The 17007-nt window shown below is 40.9% G+C and overlaps 1 protein-coding gene across 5 annotated transcripts in view; it reads right to left on the bottom strand.

Annotated features, from left to right (window-relative positions):
- The window catches only part of LOC108527547 (phosphatidylcholine:ceramide cholinephosphotransferase 1), a 320286-nt gene that overhangs the window by 273937 nt on the left and 29342 nt on the right, over positions 1-17007 (bottom strand). For all 5 annotated transcript variants that reach the window (XM_017868867.1, XM_017868871.1, XM_017868868.1 and 2 more), the window contains one exon: positions 6890-6984. The gene's annotated coding sequence lies outside the window, so the exon portion shown is untranslated. The remainder of the gene's footprint in view (positions 1-6889; positions 6985-17007) is intronic.

Here is a 17007-nt window from a genome sequence, read left to right as displayed (position 1 = left end):
GAGAAAACTGAGATACAAAGAGGTTAAGTAATTGGTCAAAAGCTCATGCAAGCTAATAACTGAATCTAATCTAGCCCCAGAATCCATGTTTTTATCACTTCTTTATGCTGCCTCCCCAATACCTCCAAAGGTCAAACAAGAATACACCTGAAAATGCTTTTCAAACCACTAAAAGATACATTAATAATAATCATAATAATCAGTGTACCTCCCAGCACCCCCAATCCTCTTGGTAACTGCCATGATTCACCTCTGCAGGGAACCATTCCCAGCTATCATCAATTTATGCTTCATCTTCTGCAGAAGATGTGCTGACCTCAGGCCCTGGAGTGAAGCACATGATCTGGCTATCCAATCGGAACAGGCCAATATCCCTGGCCACAGCCACTGGTCCAGCACGAGGCACATGACTCATCATGACCAGGAAGGTTGTTTATAATTAAGCAAACCTGAAGCTGCTAGAAGTCTCCATTCAGAGCCCAAAAACATGTAGCCAAGATGAATCCTCATGACATCATTTTGATCCTTAGTCTAGCCCCTCCTGAAGGCAGATCCAATCCTTAGATTTGCAATTACTTAAGCCCATGGATTTTTTCACTTGAGACAGTTTGAATCGGGTTTTCTGTCACTTGCAACCAAGGCACTCTGTTCTATCAAGCTATATTTACCTATACCTTCAATACTTTCTCCTCTCTAAAAATAAAACTTGAGGACTATTAAAGTAAATTTTAATTGGTTAGTCTTGACAAAGCAACATTCTGAGGCTGGACTTCCTGACAAGATAACTCCACATTATTTAGAACAGACTTCATTTTTCCCAATGCCACAGAACAAGGGATTTGGCCTATCATAAAATTTGTTTCAGAAAATTTCATTTTAATAAAAGAACTAAGCCTACAGTTTCCAGCTTTGTAAGAAAACAACTGTGATATTTATTTTCTCAGCCTTCTCAATTCTTGTTTTCCTCTAAACAACTATCCATATAGAATTACTAAAAGAATAAGATTGAATTCTTTAAAACATTTTAAACACCAAAAGTAGAAGACATGAATGGCTATAAATCATTTCGTCCTCCTAAAGAAGACTGGCCGGGAGCAGTGGCTCACACCTGTATTCCCAGCACTTTGGGAGGCCAAGAAGGGAGGATCACGTGGTCAGGAGTTCAAGACCAGCCTGGCCAACATAGTGAAACCCCATCTCTACTAAAAATACAAAAAATTAGCCGGGCATGGTGGCAGGTGCCTTTAATCCCAGCTACTCGGGAGGCTGAAGCAGGAGAATCGCTTGAACCCGGGAGGCAGAGGTTGTAGTGAGTGGAGATCATGCCACTGCACTCCAGCCTGGGCGACAGTGGCAGACTCCGTCTCAAAAAAAAAAAAAAAAAAGAAGATCAACTACACCTTAACTTTATTAATTTTGACAACAAAACAAACCAGTTTGGAGTTTTCATCACATTCATTAAGCTATTCATTGTACCAGTTCACATTCCTTCCCTGTGGTTTCTTCAGAAGCCTAAGATTTCAGAGGAAAGCACTGTGGGTCACCCAGATTACTGCCTCAAAAGGTGACAAACAGCATCCCATTTGATGTCTGATGGATCCCAAATCCATGTATAAGTATGACCAGGGCTTCCTGCATTTCACATCTTTGAATTACCGCACATAGCTAAATAACTGCAACTACAATATCCAAACAAATTTCCACTTCCTGAAAGACCTCTCAGGCTGGAAGAAGGCAATGATGCAGCCATCATGGCTGAAGATGGCTCACTGATATTGTTTGACTTGCTTCCTTTACATTGGTCTGAGGACAGTCCAGGGGTGGTGAATGGGCAGTCACTCACAGCCCCAGTGTTCACCCATAATATATATACAAGCACATATGAAAATGCTACACAGGTTTAAAAGACGTTAAAAACAAGTTTCAAATTCCTTATTGTAAAGAAATACTTCTGTATTTTATATGTTCATTACAATGCACCTATATCCTCCTATTAAGAAGAAACAAACTTTTATGACTTTGATAAGCAAATAGATAAGCACAAGAGCAGAGATAGATTAATTTGTTATGCTGCACTCCAAACTTTATTATCCAAACTCTATTAACTTGGTTGGCTGTTGTTTCTATTGAGGTTTATTATTAAAGTAGCACAAGACTGGCCGTCTGCTTGGCTTGCTTTAGTAAGCACTTCAAAACCCATCAGCCCTTCTCCAGACATGGCTACCTTCAAACAGTCTGGCATTACCATATGTAAACAATTAGGACATTTAAAACTACAGTAATTGTGCAAACATCACATTACATACTCTTCATTACTGAAGCAAAAAATCAAATTATGTAGAGTGTTTACCAAGTTTATAAAATTAATAAAGATAGCTGACATAGTAGTTTCAAATTGAGGATGTGTAGTTCATTTCCATATTATACTTTTTATTCTAAAAACTGCTATGCTGAGAATAAGCCCCATGTGGTTGGTGCACATGGAAATGCACTACCTGCATAACTACAAGAGCTGACTGGGGATGCCCCCACACCACGATGTCATATTTTTGATTTATAGAAAGCACAATCATAAAATGGAATTTCAAATTCATAGGAGACTCTTTTACTAACTTGATCTTAACCAAAAGGCCAAGAAGTGATAGAAGAGCCTCTCTTAAACTCCTCAAGACCAAGAACCATGTCTGATTATCACTATTTTATGCCTGAAATACAATAGGTTCTCTGTAAATATGCGTTGGATGAATACATGAATGAGAACATTAACACTAAATTTAATGGGCTCAGCTTATTACATGACTACAGAGGTTATGATTACTATGTCCTTGCTTTTATGAAGTAAAGCAGGAGTTGGCAAACTTTTTTATAAAGGGCTAGATGGTAAATATTTTAGGCTTTGTAAGCCATATGGCCACTGTTGCAACTAATCAAACCTGGTCTCTTTTGCAACTATTCAACTCTGCAGTTTTAGCAAAATATGCAAACAAATGAGCATGACTTTTTGAATAAAACTTTATTTATAAAAACAGAATTTGCCCATAAAAACACCCAAATCCTCTGAGGAGCACTTTCTTATTATATAATGAAGACTCTACTCTCTAAAGGTTGGAAAGTGGTGAACTTGCTAAATTGAGTTGGACAGAGTTTGTTGGGCTGATATTTGGGCAGAGGATATATATGTGTTCTCCACCATGCCCATCACTCCTTATAAGCAACCCCATTCATTTCAGTCACGTTACCAGCCTGGTCCATGTAAGCCTCTGAATTTACATCCCTGAACTCTACAGTACAGCTGGCTTCCAGGGATGTGGCCCACAGCCACACCTGTGAATTGATAACTATACTACAGGCTCCTCAAGGGCAAGCCCAAAACATTCAACTCTTTGCCCCTCACCTAACACTTAATATCAACACCTAATGAACTTTAAATATTCATCGATTGCCTGTTGTTTGATATGTTCTGCACAGTCTCCTTGGAGGGACTGTAGAGAGAGTAATAATAGCAGAGAAGAGGACGTAGAAAACATGTGCCGGTAGGGAACGATGTGAGAAGGGACGTGGTGAGTCACAGGAAGAGCAGCAGGAATCAGCACAGGACTGATGAAACCACACCCAATTCTCCCAAGTGTGTCTCAATCTTCTCGCTGCTGTCTGGATTCCTCCCTCATATCACAGCAGAAGCTGGGCACAACCTGGTACTACCTCCACTATAACCATGATGAGGAGAAAACCTTGTTTAATTCCCATTTTCTCTGGAGGATGCCCCGGATGGGTAAACCCAAACAATTACCCACATCTAGTAAAATAAATAAATAGTTATGTTCTCCCACAATGGAATGCTCTATAGCAATGAAAATTAGTAATATAACTAAACTATATGCAATAATATGCAGGAATCTAATATGCTGTTGAATGAGAGAAGCCAGACACAAAAGAGCACAATCTGCGTTATATATTACGCATACACACACACAAAGAAAAGACATATGCAAAACTAATTTATGCTCCTAGAAGTCAAGAGAGTAGTCATCCATGGAGCAAGGGTACAGTTGACTCTTGAACAAAACTGGCTTGAACTGTAAGGGGCCACTTAAAGGCAGATTTTTTTCAATAAACACATTAGAAAATATTTTGGAGATTTGCAACAATTTGAAAAAACTCACGGAACCACATAGCCTAGAAATAGAAAAAAAAAAAAAATAAGGAAATGTGAGGTATGCTGTGAATGCATAAAATATATGTCGTTGGTTGGGCACAGTGGCTCAGACCTGTAATTCCAGCAGTTTGAGAGGCCGAGGCGGGTGGATCACCAGGTCAGGAGTTCGATATCAGCCTGGCCAATATGGTGAAACCCCATCTCTGCTAAAAATACAAAAATTAGCCAAGCGTGGTGGCACGCACCTGTAATCCCAGCTACTCGGGAGGAAGAATCGCTTGAACCCGGGAGGTGGAGGTTGCAATGAGCCAAGATCGTGCCACTGCACTCCAGCCTGGGCAACACAGCAAGACTCTGTCTCAAAAAATGTGTGTGTGTGTGTGTGTGTGTGTCATTATGTAGTAAGTCAGTAAAGCTTCCAGTCAATAGTAGGCTATTAGTAGTTACATTTTCAGGGAGACAAAATTTTACTTGGATTTTCAACTGCACCCCTAATCCCCAAACTATTTAAGAGTCAACTGAGGTGTCTAAAAGGAAGCATGAGATTGTGTTAGTCATGCTCTATTTCTTAATCTGGGTGCTGGTTACATGGATGTGTTCAATCTGTGGAGTTATATTGAGCTATACACTTATAATATGTCTATTTTCTGTATGTATCTTCTACTTCAGTAGAAAGTTTTTTTAAATCACCATATCTCAGTGGTGTAGGACTAGACAGGGCCCCATATGTCTTCCCTTCATTCATCCTTCAAAGTCCCCTTTGCCTCACGTGGAGTCCCACTCACTCCTCCTCGTCTTTTCAAAGCATAACCATACAGAGGCCAAAGAATAAAAAAGCAAACTCAATCATTCTGAGCTACCTATGATTCCAGACACAACTCCTTCTGAATCCCAGTATCTTCTGAAGAACTTTTACTGCTATCACTGACCTTTTGTTCTAAATCAGAAATGAGAGTATAAGAAGCCACTGCTGCCCTCAATGGCTCACTTAAATAGACTTCCTTTAAAATATGCTCTAAATAGGCAACCTTATATACACAAATGTCTGTAAAGCAATAGTTAGATACACAGGGACTACCTGAGGAAGATACCATAAATAAATAGTAACTGAGATTGGAAAGGAGAACAGTTGACAGCCATCTTGCAAAAACCACAGATAACTGATGGTGTAATTGGCTATAACGTGTAACAATCTATAACTGTAATCATAGCTGAACATGTCTTTGAGATTTTAAGTAAAGTTTCAATGTAGGTAGTCAAATTATGAGGCTGGAAATCATTTTTAATCTCTGTAATGCTGATTTTAATATATTAACCTATATAACCTCAACTTCACAGTACCACTCATATTCTTTCCACATTCTCCTACAAGTTTAGGTTTAAAACATCAACTAAGACCTTTGATAACATTAGAACACAGAGACTGGTCTACTGTTTTCACTTTTTTTGTGAGACAGGGTCCCACTCTGTCACCCAGACTGGACTGCAGAGGCACAATCTCGGCTCACCACAACCTCCACCTCCCAGGCTCAAGTGATTCTCCTGCCTCAGCCTCCCGAGTAGCTGGGATTACTGGCACATGCCACTACCGCTTTGTATTTTTGTATTTTTAGTAGAGACAGGGTTTCACTATGTTGGCCAGGCTGGTCTTGAACTCCTGACTTCAAATGATACACCCATCTCGGCCTCCCAAAGTGCTGGGATTACAGGCATGAGCCACCAGGCCCAGCCCTGGTCTACTTGTGAATCCTGATTAGGGAGAAGGTGAGGCTGGTGATCAGAGCCACTGACCTAAACTTGAAACATCAGCCACAGCAGGGACGGATAGATTACATAATCACACACAGAGGAAGAGAGAGAGAGAGAGTGGGACTCACTGTCGCCCAGCCTGGAGTACAGTGGCATAATCATAGCTGACTATATCCTCCAACTCCTGGGCTCAAGTGATCCTCCCACCTCAACCTCCCAAGTAGCTAGGACTATAGGCATGTGCCACCATGACTGGCTAAATTTTTAATTTTTTGTAGACAGGTTCTTGCTATTAAAAATGGTTTTGGGTTTTGTTTTTTGAGACAGGGTCTTGTCTGTCACCCAGGCTGGAGTGCGGTGGCTCCATCACAGCTCACTGCAGCCTTGACTTTGTGGGCTCAAGTGATCCTCCCACCTCAGCCTGCTGAATAGCTGGGACCACAGGTGTGCCCCACCATGCCCAGCTAATTTTTTTTGTATTTTTTCTAGAGACGGGTCTCACCTTGTTGCCTAGGCTGATTTTGAATTCCTGGGCTCAAGCGATCCATTCCCCTCAACCTCCCAAAGTGCCCGGATTACAGGCATGAGCCACCACACCTGTCTTAAAAATGTTTTTAATCTGACTTTATTTGTATCAACAATGAAGGGAGCATAACTCAGTTACACACTTCAGTACAAAACTATAAATTTAATTAAACAGTTCTGTGTCACATAGTTCTAAGATGTCTTTCAGGGGAGAATATCCTTATTTGTAAGAGCTGCATCCCAAGAATTTAGGAAAAAATGTCATGATGTCTGCAACTTCCACATGTTTCAGCTAAAAAATGTACAAACATATACACATACCAAAAAATGTGACAAAATGCTAATAACTGTTAAAGCTAAGGTGTGGATACGCAGGAACTCATTGTACATTCTCTTAACTCTCTTCAGTAAGGTTGAAAATGTTTTATGATAAAAAGCTGCATAGAAATATTTACTTACCTTTCAAGTGATGGCTGTCTTCTTTCTCCTGATCAAAAATGAATGACTAAATATGCCCACAAGCCCATTCAGGGATCGTACACGCTGTCTTCATGCTGTAAGAATAAGGAAAGCAACATACATGTTATCACCAAGAATTTTTACTGTTAATATTATTTCAGTTGAGAACATGTTCTTAATATATAAGCCTCTAAGTTAAAATACTGCCACAATTTTTTACTAGGGGAAAAAGTGAAAAAAGAAAAAATAGTCCCATCACATACTGAATGTGGGGAATGACTGTCAGCCCCACCCACTCTAGGAAATTTTGGGATAAAGGAATTCCTCTGTAAGTTTCTTTTTTTTTCCCCCTCCAACTTTATTGAAGTATGATTGACAAAAATTATATATATTTAGGTGTACAAGGTGATGGTTTTATATATGTATACATTGTGAAATGATTGCCACAAACTACTTAATGTATCTGTCACCTCATACAATTCCCTTTTCTTTGAGGAGTTTTCTGGTAAAAACCAGAAAACTTGCTAAATTCTAAAAGAGTCGTACAGTGTAGTTACCATTTGTGTGTGTGTGATGAGAACACATAAGGTCCACTGTCATAGCAAATTCAAATATACATTATTATTCCCGATAGTCACCATCCATTAGGTCTTCATCTTATAGCTGAAGGTTTGCCTCAGTTCCTGTCGAATCACAGCAATTTCAGGGCAGTGATGTAGCCCAAACATCCACTCTAACAAAAACTGGAGCTTCAATGACTTGAGCTTTACTTTGACCTTGGATTTCTGAGACCACACTTAGAAGGCATCCATGTACCCGCCTAGAACCACACAGGAATTGCTGAACCTCTTCAAATCCTTTCCAGCAAAGGTATTCAGATCCCATCTACAGTACACTCAACTACAATACACACAAGTTTGTGGCAAAATGGTATCGTGGCCTGAAAGTCATATGCCTATTGCCACCACAATACCTTCTGTTTTGGCATTACCCATCACATTTGATCCTCCCCACAGCCCTGTGAGGTAAGCAGGGTTTATGGATCCCATTTTCCAGAGAAGGCAGCTAAGTGTCAGAGATGATATCTGACAAAGATATCCAACTAGAAAGCACCAGAGATGAAACTACTATTTGTCTCTGACCCCAAGCCCTGGGCTTGTCTCACTGTACAGGTCACCTCCACCCTCCTGCCCCTGAACATGATGTTTTCTTAAAACCAACCCCACAGCCAAATGGCCAAACAACACATCACACCAGGGAGGCAGCCGGGCGCTGCAGTGTGCTCCCTGAAAGCATATATTCACAATCTTTCTTAACAGTACCATTAATACTATAATCATTATTACCAATTACTATAATTACTATTAGTAATTATACTTCTCTTGTAGACACAATAACCCTTCATGTATTTTTGTAATTTATATATATATATATATGCACTTTATTTTTCTCCCTTCTTCCCCAAAAGAGCACACTGTTCACAAACGGAAGCAAAACAAGCATCGCACTGTATCCCTGGCGATTTTTATCCTCACCATAATGAAAGGCAGCTATCATTTGCTGTTGAGGATTTTCCTTTCATTTTTATAAAATGCAAAATACACTAGAATATAATGCCACAGCCACAGCTCCGCAAATAAAGATGGAAGCAGCATCAAAACTACAGTTGGGGAGAACGTGACATCTCTGCATGATGGCCCTTCTTGGCGCTTCAGCTGCTAAACACAAGAATTCTGTACACACAGAGGGTTAGCAGTATCAATGACTAACACGCCAAGTACTGGTGTACAAAAGCCTAAAGCAAGCCAGTCCGGAACCCCGTGCACCTGGCTCTCAGGCCTATCTTCTCCACTTTTTAGCTTCATTAAAAATGGAGAGAACCTCCTCCAGCTGCTTCCTCACCTGAGAGCTTCTCCACTTTTTAGCTTCATTAAAAATGGAAAGAACCTCTTCCAGCTGCAACACCTGTTCACGAGGACGTTGGGATCCACAAAGGGGGGATGGTGCGACTCACTGCCTCACAACCCAGAGCCCTTGGACCCCCAGGAATACTAAGAAATTATGCCAAGAGCTAAACAAAGCTAAAGAAACATAAACATGACATAGCTTCCAGAAACATCAATGTTACTCAAAGATTTTGGTGAGGGAAGGTTAAGCAAATGAATCAATAATTTAAAAGTTGTTAATATTAAAACAAGTATCAATTATGCATTAGAATGTAATCGTTGCGTGGATTTTTAAACTAAGGCCCCGTCCTTGCTTGCCCAGGTCATTTCTGGCGATGCTCTTAGACGTGGGGGTGAGTAGCAAGGGGTGGACCCTCTCTCATTTTTCATTAAAGATGGTCTTGGGAAAAAGAGTGGGGCTGGAACAGATTTTAATATCACAGTGGCCCTTCACCTGGAGAATTATCTTCAAAATCAAGAGTCTCAGATTCTTGCCAGATCTAGGTACAGGTAGAATGAAGTCTAGGTACAGGTAGAATGAAGTCCAGGCACATATAATCCTATCTCCTGCCACAGATCCCAGCGCAAGCATTACTGAAGTTCCTTTCCTCATGGCCCTTCCCGCCCACTCCCCTGCCTCAGGCACATTCCTGTCAGGCAAGCTCAGGCCACTCAAATACTCAGCTACATCACTGACATTTCTTTAAACCAATACTAATTGGTAACACGTTCAGTATCTATAAAACTTTTCAGTTAAATGGATGTGTGTACTATTACTAAAGAAAAATGAGCTCACCAATTTAGTTTGCCTCTAAAAAAAGTTTACTGTGAAATATACTATATTTAAAAGTGCGTTAACTGTGGTAGCCAGCCTCTAAGATGGCCGTAGCGATACCAGCCTCCCAGTATTCATGCGCTTGTATAGTCCCGTCCCACACGGAACAGGGCTGGCATGTGGGAACCACTACAATATTGCTGAAATGCTGGCGTGAGACTGCAAAAGTCCAAAGGCTCCACTTTCCATCTCTGTTTTGGGAGGGAAGCTGGCTGTTCTGATATGAGGACACGCTCAAGAAGCTTTGCAGAGGTACACGTGGGAAAGAACTGAGGCCTCCTGCCAACAACCAACAAGGAACTGAGGCCTCCTGGCAACAGCCATGTGAGTGAGCCATCTTGGAAGAAGATCCTTCAGCCTCAGTCAAGCCTTCAGATAGATACCTGGCAGCAGCTTCAGTTGACATCTTGACTGCAACCTCATGAGAGACTGCAAGTCAGAACCACCCAGCTTAGCTGCTCCCAAATTCCTGGCCTACTGATGGAAACTATGTGGGATGACAAATGTGTATTACTGTTTTAAGGTGCTAAGTCTTGAGGTTTGTTATGCAGTGATAACTAACCTAACAACATATATAGGTATAAAGAATAATAAAATAAATCGCATGTACCTAATACCAGTCGGTGTTTAGATTTTTTTTTTTTCTCTCTTTTTGGAAGCCGTGTGTGCATCTTTCCTGATTGCATGTCTCCCAATCATCCTTCACCACCACTTCCACCACCAAGATTTACCACTGGCCTGAATTTTGAGTCAATCATTCCTTGGCTCCTCTTTATGGTTTTGCCACATATGTGCTATCAATATGTTGTTGTGATTTGCTGATTCTAAGCCTAATATGAGTGAAGCGATACTGTATGTGCTCTTCTAGACTTGCCTCTTCTCTTAAGATTTTGAGATTCATCCCTGTGACTCATGTGGCTTTAGTTCATTCATTTTGTCACCACGATGTCCTACTGTTGGGGACCCCTCTGGGGATTTTTCAATTTTCTGCTACTTTGAATAATGCTGCCATTTACATTCTACTGCTTGTCCTCTGGTACACACAGACAAGAATTTCTCCAGGGTTATACACCTAAGAGAGGAAAGCTGGGCTACGGATTGCACATGTTTAACTCCTCTAACGCCAAATTGTTTTCCAAAGTGGTTGTGTACAATGGACTCTTTAGCCTCCTTTCCAGTTTCTCTCCAAATAAGAGGCATGCTTGTTTTGCTAATTACCAGGAAAGCTTTCAACCAACAAAAGGGAAAGCTTTTCCTATTTGCAGCATCACTACTGCAAATAAATGGTACTCCAAAGCAGTGACCTAGACAGCTGGAACATATTAGTCACAGGACATCAGTACAGACTTCAGAATAATGATGCAAACTCAGCCAACACCCCATACTGCCTGCGGGTGTAAGTCAAATTTGATTTCTAGACATACAGTAAATTCAGAGGCTGTTTTCTTCCTGGTAGATTCACATACTATGGGCCCACCTGACTGGTATCATCTTGAAGGAGAAAAAGAGTAATTCACATGCAACCCAGCCAAATTCAAGATCAAAACAGGAGAATCAAATAATTTCTGTGAAATAATGGAATATGTATGTGTGTTTTTTAAACAGGCAGCTGGTTAGATTTTAAATATTTTACCTATAAAATTGTTATTTACTATACCTGATTTTATTTATTGTAATTCTAAAAAAAAAATTCTCAATTATTTTCTCTATGAAAAAACTGTGCTTTATAGGTTTAGTTAATCCAATTTCTTAGATGAAAATAGTAATTTTTGCCGGGCGCGGTGGCTCAAGCCTGTAATCCCAGCACTTTGAGAGGCCAAGACGGGCGGATCACGAGGTCAGGAGATCGAGACCATCCTGGCTAACACGGTGAAACCCCGTCTCTACTAAAAAAAATACAAAAAAAAAAAAAAAACTAGCCGGGCGAGGTGGCGGGTGCCTGTAGTCCCAGCTACTAGGAGGCTGAGGCAGGAGAATGGCATAAACCCGGGAGGCGGAGCTTGCAGTGAGCTGAGATCCGGCCACTGCACTCCAGCCTGGGCGACAGAGCGAGACTCCATCTCAAAAAAAAAAAAAAAAAAAAAAGAAAGAAAATAGTAATTTTACAATTTAATCTGCATTTCTAGGAAAAATGTGACAGCAAATGTTTTTATCGGCATCAAATACAAATAATGAGAAATTCTCTCAATCTGAGTAGGAAGGAAAGAAGAAGTGTTATAAATTTAAAAGAGACTCATATGTCATGGGAAGAAACAATGTCAGTAGATGATCAAAATAAGTTCATTTCAACTCAACTTCCTGACAGTTCTCATCTCTTTAAAATCATTTATCCCTACAAGGTAGAAATTGTTATTTATTCCCATCTTGTAGATGGAAGAAACTGAGGTACAGGAAGGAATTCAGTTATGCACAGTCACACAGCTGGTAAGTGGTAGAACAAGGATTTAAACCCAAGCAGTTTACTCCTTGTAAAGCCCATATTCTTAATCACTACTCTGGACAGCTTCTTCAGTCCCCCAAGACAAGTCAGAAGGCCCTGCAATGGTGATGATAGTAGCTACCAGTTAATAAGCATCTACAATGCCCTAAGCACTCTATAGCATTGTTATTTTTTCTTTTTTTTTTTTTTTTTTTTTTCTTTTGAGATGGAGTCCCGCTCTACTGCCCAGGCTGGAGTGCAGTGGCACGATCTCAGCTCACTGCCACCTCCACCTCCCGGGTTCAAGCAATTCTCCTGTCTCAGCCTTGTGAGTTGCTGGGACTACAGGTGCACGCCACCATGCCCGGCTAATTTTTTTGTATTTTGAGTAGAGACGGGGTTTCACCATATTAGTCAGGCTGTTCTCAAATACCTGACCTTAGGTAATCCAGCAGCCTCAGCCTCCCAATGTGCTGGGATCACAGGCATGAGCCACTGTGCCCAGCCTACTGTGTTATTTCTAATTCTGTCCACATCTCTACCAGGTATGTATTATTCCCATTTTATAGGTGAAGAATCACAGGCTCTGAGAGTTTCAGTAACTTGGCCAAAATCACATAGTAAATAAAATAAAATGGTGGAGGCACCACTTGAACCTCATGATTTCAAAGTTCATGCAGTTTCCACAGTGCGCCTTTTGGAAAAAATAAAACCACCTAATTTCAGGGCTTGTGGTAGGCAAGTGTAACCTTAAGGTCCTGGAAACAGTCCCCGTGAAGGAAACGGTGCCATATTGGGGGAAGGTGTGCCAGTGTTCCTAGTGACGGTGGGCAGCAGCTTCCATGCCCCCATCATAATGAGACTGAGGCAGAGTGAGTGCTGGTAAGAGCAGAGGACTCAGTCAGAAGACGACTAGGTTACACTGGGCAGGGCAATTGGCCTCTCAGGCACAATGTTTTCCTCTGTAAAATGGGGATATCTTTTATTTCAAAGGGTTGCTGTGAGGATTAGAGAGACTAACACCTGGCACACAGCAGGCACCAGATATATGCTTGGCAATGGCAAGATTAAGAGAAAACAAGCCCCAGAAATCTAGCAGGAAATAGCAGGGAGGTAATTTTAAACATATTCTTGCTTCCATATATAAAGCCCCACATAATTCAAGATGGATGATTTAATAGTTTTAAAAGAATCTTACTTGTATCAACGATTTTTTTTTTTTTTTTTTTTTTTTTTTTTTTTTTTTTTTTTTTTTTTTTTTTTGAGACAGAGTTTCGCTCTTGTTGCCCACGCTGAAGTGCAATGGTGCGATCTCGGCTCACCGCAACCTGCGCCTCCCTGGTTCAAGCGATTCTCCTGCCTCAGCCTCCCAAATAGCTGGGATTATAGGCATTCACCACCACACCCAGCTAGTTTTTTGTATTTTTAGTAGACACAGGCTTTCGTCATGTTGGCCAAGCTGGTCTTGAACCCCTGACCTCAGGTGGTCTGCCCACCTTAGCCTCCCAAAGTGCCGGGGTTACAAGCGTGAGCCACTGCGCTCAGCCCAATTTCTTTTTTACTAATAGTATAGTTTCCACATTCTGGCCTACTATAAGCACAATAATAACCTTCCTAACTAGATCAACCCTTTATGATATCATTTTTTACATAAACATTGGAGCTGGAATGGACTCAAAGTAAAACATTTGGCACACTTAACCTTTATGTTACTGACTAGAAAAGTAGTCAGGGAGGGAGAGAAACCACCTCAGGTCAGTATGAGGTGTTTGAAGAACACAGAAGCAGCTATTGCTAACATTTACTCAGAATACATCATGAGCCAGATCTCCTGCTCAGCATGTTTCCTGCATTCTTCCTTAAAACCCCTCACTCAACAACCCTGAGAGAACATATCATAATACAGATCCCTATTCAACAGAAAAGGAAATTGACTCATAGAAGTTCACTGACTTGCTTAAAGTCAGTGACTGTTAGTCCCACAGGACTAGCAAATGGGTACAACTGGCTCGTTGCACATGGTAGGCATTCAGTATGTTTTGAACATGGGGTCTTTATTTTCTCCACCACAAAAATAAAAACCACTACTAATTTCACAAAGATGTTAAGGATAAAATGAGATTATGCACATAAAGTCCCTGGCTCGGTGCTTTGACCTTGGAATATCCTGTGGTAGATGAGCAACCATGTTGATATAAAAAGGTATAATAACCACCTAGAACAAGGTTATGATAATGACAATGAGTATAACATGTATCATAATGGGTACAAGATGTATGAAAGTCAAACACATGAAAAGATGTTCAATATCATTAATCATTAGGGAAATGTAACTCAAAACCATCATGAAATACCACTACACACCTATTAGAATGGCTGAACTGCATAAACTGACAATATCAAATGCCAGCAAAAATACGGGTCAACTAGGATTTACATATTCTGCTGCTGGGAATGCAGTGGGTGAATACGTATGCAAACCATGGCACATCCATACAACAGAATACTAGTCAGTAATAAAAAAGAACAAACCTTTGATACACACAACGTGGATGGATCTCAAATGCATTATGCTAAGTGAAAGCTAGTCTCAAAAAGTCTGTATAATCTACTTATATAATAGTTTTACAAAGAACAAATTAAAAAGGCAGAGAAAAGATCAGCATTGCCAGGAGTTCAGCAGGAAAGAGGATTTAAACTACAAAAAGGCAGCACCAGAGAATTTGAAAGGTGATGAAATTGTTCCATGTGCTATTTGTAGTGGTGGTTGCATGAATTAATGTCAGTGTTAAAATTCACAGAACTGGCCAGGCATGGTGCCTCACACCTGTAATCCCAGCACTTTGGGAGGCCAAGGCGGGTGGATCACATGAGGTTGGGAGTTCGTGACCAGCCTGACCAACCTGGAGAAACCCTGTGTCTATTAAAAATACAAAATTAGCCAGCCTTGGTGGCAAATGCCTGTATTCCCACCTACTCAGAAGGATGAGGCAGGAGAATCGCTTGAACCCAGGAGGCAGAGGTTTGCAGTGAGCCGAGATAGCACCATTGCACTCCAGCCTGGACAACAAGAGCAGAACTAACTTCGTCTCAAAAAAAAAAAAAAAAAAATTCACAGAACTTGCTACAGACTGAATGCTTGTGCCCCGCCTTCACCACCCCGCCCCACAAAATTCATATGTTGAAACCCTAGTCCCCAATGTGATGGTATTCAGAGAGGACTCCTTTGGGAAGGTCATAAGCGGGCAGCCCTCATGGTGGAATTAGTGCCCTTATCAGAAGAGACAGGACAGAAGAGAGATGACATCTCTCTCTGAATGTGAGGATACAGTAAGAAGGCATCCATCTGTGGAGCCCAAGGAGGGCCTTCACCAGAACTCAATCATGCTAGCTGGCACCCTGATCTCGGACTTCAAGTTTGCAGAACTCTGAGAAATAAATGTCTGTTGTTTAAGCTACCCAGACTATGGTACTCTTGTTACAGCAGCCCAAACTAACTAGCACAGAACTATACACTTCCAAAAAGTGAATTTTACTGAATTTAAAATTTTAAAATTTAAAATTACTAAAAGTAGCATTTAAAATCATAGAAAGAACTGATTGGTCTTGGTGAATGGCTGGATATCTGACAGTTGTGGAGAAGGGGTGAAACATGAGGGTAATATAGTTCTGAAGTTCCTTGCCAAGGGAACAATCCTGGGACGGGAGACCATCAGGAGTCAGGGTATCAGATATAAAAAGAGGCTCTAAGAAGTACTGAGGGTCAAGGACCTTGGTTTCTAGCCTGATTTCACCAAATGAGTGACTCCATAAAATTATACAAGCCACATCACCTCCCAGAGCCTTAGTTTACCTACCTCTAAAATGAACAATGAAGCATGTGATCTTGAAGGTCTTTTCCTGTGACAAACATTTTTTTTTTTTTTTTTTTCTTTTTTGAGACGGAGTCTCGCTCTGTCGCCCAGGCTGGAGTGCAGTGGCCGGATCTCAGCTCACTGCAAGCTCCGCCTCCTGGGTTCACGCCATTCTCCTGCCTCAGCCTCCCGAGTAGCTGGGACTACAGGCGCCCGCCACCTCGCCCGGCTAGTTTTTTGTATTTTTTAGTAGAGATGGGGTTTCACTGGGTTAGCCAGGATGGTCTCGATCTCCTGACCTCGTGATCCGCCTGTCTCGGCCTCCCAAAGTGCTGGGATTACAGGCTTGAGCCACCGCGCCCGGCCCTTCCTGTGACAAACATTCTAAGGTCAATTTATTTAAAGCTATTGGGTCTAGGAAGACAACAAAACAAATAAGGAGAAATACCCAGACATGAAAAAAAAAATAGTGTACACCTGCACAAATATCACCAAAGAATAAAATAAAGTGAAACCATCAACATGTCTGAATGGTAAAGTGAGGTCATGAAAGTAGCCAATAGCAGAGAAAAGACAGGAGACCCAAAATACCACTCCACTGTATAATGGAAGCCAAGAGAAGAGAGGTTTCACAGGACTGGGGACAGGAGAGCTGGAATAACTCAAGAATCAAATGTTGAAACAGACAAAAAGAATGAGGACTGATAAAACAACAAAACCACACAGATTTTCACGTGATCAACAGATGACTGCCAAAAAACAGTAACAAAAAAACAGTAACAAAAAAGCTCCCATCCAAAACTTGCATGTTGTCTGCATATCTCGGTTGTGTCCTGACTGCCTTTGCCCTTGCATTTTCAGTCTCACTCTGCCTTCTTCATCTTTGCTGCTAAGAATATAGAATTTAATAAAACATGTAGGAACAGTTTCCCTGCAATAGCCCAGTTCAAATGGTTTTAATTTTCAAAATTTAGAAATTCCTGGAAATTAAGAATATGACTGTTAAGTGCTGGGGAGACTTTTTTTTTTTTTTTTTTTTTTTTTTTTTTTTTTTTTTTTTTTTT

Source organism: Rhinopithecus bieti, unplaced genomic scaffold (genome assembly GCF_001698545.2).
Source record: "Rhinopithecus bieti isolate Rb0 unplaced genomic scaffold, ASM169854v2 scaffold_4655, whole genome shotgun sequence".
In the NCBI taxonomy this organism is placed as follows: Eukaryota; Metazoa; Chordata; class Mammalia; order Primates; family Cercopithecidae; genus Rhinopithecus; species Rhinopithecus bieti.
Note: the sequence above shows the minus strand (reverse complement) of the source record. Positions and strands in the feature narration are given on the sequence as shown.